The sequence below is a fragment of the Podarcis muralis genome, chromosome 1 (assembly GCF_964188315.1).
Source record: "Podarcis muralis chromosome 1, rPodMur119.hap1.1, whole genome shotgun sequence".
NCBI classification, from domain to species: Eukaryota; Metazoa; Chordata; class Lepidosauria; order Squamata; family Lacertidae; genus Podarcis; species Podarcis muralis.
Window position 1 is genome coordinate 6,412,812 of NC_135655.1, and position 5,140 is coordinate 6,417,951.

Sequence of the window (5,140 nt, forward strand, 5' to 3'; positions counted from 1 at the left end):
CTGAATGGCTGGCGGGGCGGGGGCCTTTCGCCTCAGCAGGCGCGTTTCAGGCTGCCCCACATGCCGCCTGATCCCGGGGGTTATTTATGACGCCCTCGTTTCTTTCCGCACGTCTTCTCCTTAACTCCACAGAGTTGTTGTTGTTTGTCTGAAGAGCCACAAGCGCCCCTCGTTTCTCCTCGCCGCCCCTAGGTTCGGCAGGCAATGCGGGAGACACCCCACCGCCGTCGCTGGGCGAAGAGTTGAGGCTGGCGGCGGAATGGGGAGAGTAAAGGGGGCACAGTCTAACGAAGTGGAAGCCACATTTCCGGGTGTCGTTGGGATGCTCGATAGGAAATCTCCCACTTGGGTGTCAAGGCTGGTGGTGCATTCACACGAGCTAGGGGGGCTGCCGTTTTGAAATCCCTTCCACAAGGATGAAGAGTGGTCATTAAATATACTTTTGATGATAAATGATTGAAACTGCAAAAGAACAACAAAGCTAACCATTCCCTGACGTCTTTTTAGGGATGCTAACTACAACTGATTGGTTCAAAAGTGGGAAAGGTGTAAGACAAGGCTGTATATTGCCTCCCTGCTTATTTAACATATATGCAGAATGCATTATGCGAAAGGCTGGGCTGGATGAATCCCCAGCTGGAATTAAGATCGCCGGAAGAAATATAAACAACCTCAGATATGCAGATGACACAACCTTGATGGCAGAAAGTGAGGAGGAATTAAAGAACCTTTTAATGAGGGTGAAAGAGGAGAGCGCAAAATATGGTCTGAAGCTCAACATCAAAAAAACGAAGATCATGGCCACTGGGCCCATCACCTCCTGGCAAACAGAAGGGGAAGAAATGGAGGCAGTGAGAGATTTTACTTTCTTGGGCTCCATGATCACTGCAGATGGTGACAGCAGCCACGAAATTAAAAGATGCCTGCTTCTTGGGAGAAGGGCGATGACAGGCCTAGACAGCATCTTGAGAAGTAGAGACGTCACCTTGTTGACAATCATCATCATCTTGGTTGTCCTGTTCTTACTATTTTCTAGCTCTAAGATATATCCTTGTTTGAGATGACCAGAACTGTGCACACTATTTCAAGTGTGGTCTCACCAACATATTTGTACAATGGCATTACGATATTTTATTTCCCTTTGTTGTTGTTGTTTAGTCGTTTAGTCGTGTCCGACTCTTCGTGACCCCATGGACCAGAGCACGCCAGGCACCTCTGTCCTCCACTACTTCCCACAGTTTGATCAAACTCATGCTGGTAACCTCGAAAACACTATCCAACCATCTTGTCCTCTGTCGTCCCCTTGTCCTTGTGCCCTCCATCTTTCCCAGCATCAGTGTCTTCTCCAGGGAGTCTTCTCTTCTCATGAGGTGGCCAAAGTACTGGAGCCTCAGCTTCACGATCTGTCCTTCCAGGGAGCACTCAGGGCTGATTTCCTTCAGAATGGATCGGTTTGATCTTCTTGCAGTCCATGGGACTCTCCAGAGTCTCCTCCAGCACCATAATTCAAAAGCATCAATTCTTCGGCGATCAGCCTTCTTTATGGTCCAGCTCTCACTTCCATACATCACTACTGAGAAAACCATGGCTTTAACTATACGGACCTTTGTTGGCAAAGGTTTATTTCCCTAATGATCCCTAAAGATTGAATGGTCTAGTGGCTGTCCACTACAACCCCAGGGTCTTGTTCCTGGTCAGTCACTGCCAGCTCAGACCTCAGGAGTATATATGTGAAATTAGGAATTTTTTGCCCTGATGTGACCCCTTTGCACTTGCTTATATTGAATTGCCTTTGCTATTGTACTGTCTATTCACGCAGTAGGAGATATCATTTTGGAACTCCTTGCATTCCTGTTTTAACCACCTTGAATGATTATGTTGCTGGCATCCATCTGTCCGGAGAGACAATGGAAGAGTGTGCCCTTGCGGGATGAGGTCAAACTGAATGGTTACGTACCATGAGCAAAACTGAAAGGTTTGAGAAATTTGCCCTTGGCAGATCGAGTATTTGAAGAATAGGGTGGGATAAGGATGAAGAGAGTTAAGAATACGGCTGGAGATTATTGAAGAAACTCTCAGGATTATTAGAATCACTTTCTCATGGAAGGATGGGCAGATAGAAAATTTCATTTTTCATTTTTTCCCTCATTTCTCTTTTAATTTGTACACCGCCTTTCTATATTACTACAGTGGTACCTCGGGTTAAGTACTTAATTCGTTTCGGAGGTCTGTTCTTAACCTGAAACTGTTCTTAACCTGAAGCACCACTTTAGCTAATGGGGCCTCCTGCTGCCGCTGGGCCGCCAGAGCACGATTTCTGCTCTCATCCTGAAGCAAAGTTCTTAACCCGAGGTAATATTTCTGGATTAGCGGAGTCTGTAACCTGAAGCGTATGTAACCTGAAGCGTATGTAACCTGAAGCGTATGTAACCTGAGGTACCACTGTATACGCAAGGTGGTTTACAAGCTGAAGAAACAACAAATTAGACAGCAAAGATCACACACCTAATAACAATCTGATCCAACACAGAAAAGTCAGAATAGAAACATAACTTTAAAAGAAACAACTTATATCAAATAAAGCAATATTCAGTCATCCATTAGAATATAATAGTAAACAGTAAGATTAAATATCAGCAAATAATAATTAAACAGTTTATACTTAACAATTACAATAAATAATTACTAAACTATAATCAATAAAAATAATGGCAAAATTTATACAATGGCACTTCATGGGACTTATCCAATAAAGCTGAATAGTGGAAGATTCAAGGTGGACAAAAGGAAGCATAGTAAACTTGAGACTTAACACGCATTTAACTTTGTGCATTCAGTTTTACGCGCTTGGGAAAAACATTTTAAAAAAATTAAAAGGGGGCAGAATATGGGTGGGTATCCAGGGAAAAATTACTTTGGCAACCACCTGCCACTGACCGCCAGGTGTTTTGACTATATGGCTTTTGGCACAATCCCTTGAACGTAATCCCTGCATAAGTTACGGACTCCCTGTGCATTTTCACACAGCACATAGTTAAACTAGGCAATTTGCTCTCTCCAGGGGATTTGACAAATGCAGGGAAGAAAAGGCAATTGGTGGTTACTACTTGCCATTTTGGCCATGTGCATCCTACATATAAGCTTCAGTATCGAGTAGAGGAAATACTGTATTTTTTGCTCTATGACACACTTTCCCCCTCCTAAAAAGTAAGGGGAAATGTGTGTGTGTCTTATGGAGCGAATGCAGGTGGGAGGCTCTGCTCAGCGCTCCCTTTAAAGAGCCGTGTGGAGCGCTTGTGTGGCTCTTGGGGGCTTTTCCCCGAGGAGGGAGAAGGGCTGCCCTTCTCGCTCCTCGGGGAAAAGCCCCTAAGAGCTGCACACATGCTCCACGCGCTCTTTAAAGAGAGCACGGCACCTGGGGGAGCTTTCATCTCCCTGGCCAGGGGAGAGGCTGTGCGCGGCTATCCCATAAGCCAGAACAGCAAGAGGCTATCCCAGAAGGCAGATCCCTCTTGCTGTTCTGGCTTCTGGGATTCAGAATATATTTTTTTCTTGTTTTCCTCCTCCAAAAACTGAGTGCGTCTTATGGTCTGGTGCATCTTATAGAGCGAAAAATACGGTAAATGTAATAGTTGCTGGGAAACAATGTGTGAGAAATATTGCACTCGTTTCCCCCTTGTGAGCTTTTCGAGAGGGCTCTGTCTGCCCTGCTGTGGTAAAGGAGATGCTGAACAAGATGGACCACTTTTTATCTCATCCCACGGCTCTCCTTAGGCACAGTCTGATATTGTTTCCATTAGCATTAATTAATAGGCTGGCCTCTTGAGGTGCCCTTGAGAACATCTCCTTGGGTCAGCTTTCCTTCTTCCTCCTTTCCCCTTACTTTTCCCCCCCCCCATTGCTGTGCTTGTCTAATTTTGCAACTCGCTATGTAGGACAGGGAGAGGAAGGAGATAGCTCAGTACTGCAGGGAACTGACAGATGGTGGTTTAAATTTAAGTTGAGACGCTACCGTGCGGTGTGACTTTTTCAGCGGGTTCCCTCTACCCCCAAGATTTATTCTCTTTACTTCCGAGCACTTATTTGCTCCATTGATTTATGTACACTCTTAACAGACTCTCTGACAAACCCTGGTTAGCCCTGGAAAGCGTAAGGGTATTTCCCTTCCAGGCTTCCTTCCCAGAATTGCAACTTCTTCGTGTGACCTTGGCTAGTTCAGCGAGAATATCTGGGTATTTCTTTTTACTCAGCAGTTCTGCCTCCCAGGTTGTAACTGCTGACTTGATTCACACCAAGTAAAATATTTTCTACTTCCATCAGCGCTGGAGAGATCAGGAGCGGAGCTGGACTCTGTTCTTTTGGGGTCAAACAAAAATGGAAATCTCAAGAACACCCACCTGCCGTGCCACAAGGGGGTGGCCTGGGCAGGTATAAACTGGCTTGCTGGTTCTGCTTCGCTGCTCGTGATGTTCTTGCGGAAATCATTAAGAGAGAAAATCCAGGTGAGCTAAAGGAAAATTACATGTGTATTGTTATGGATGGAAGGGGAAGGGAGACACAAGGTGAGGAGTTGAGTGAGGGCTGTAGCTCACTGTAAGGTAAAGGTAAAGGGACCTTTGACCATTAGGTCCAGTCGTGGCCGACTCTGGGGTTGCGGCGCTCATCTCGCTTTATTGGCCGAGGGAGCCGGCGTACAGCTTCCGGGTCATGTGGCCAGCATGACTTAGCTGCTTCTGGCGAACCAGAGCAGCGCACGGAAACGCTGTTTACCTTCCCGCCGGAGCGGTACCTATTTATCTACTTGCACTTTGACGTGCTTTCGAACTGCTAGGTTGGCAGGAGCAGGGACTGAGCAACGGGAGCTCACCCCGTCACGGGGATTCGAACCGCTGACCTGATCGGCAAGCCCTAGGCTCTGTGGTTTAACCCACAGCGCCACCCGTGTTCCTTGTAGCTCACTGTAAGGAGGCAGCAATTTCTGTTCTGACCTGCATTCATCACAATCAGCGCCGTTTTCCGTTCTGCTGCAGTTTGGTTTCCATCAAATACTGTGTTATATGTATTGCCATCCCCTACCTAAAGTTAAGGGACGCGGGTGGCGCTGTGGGTAAAAGCCTCAGCGCCTAGGGCTTGCCGATCG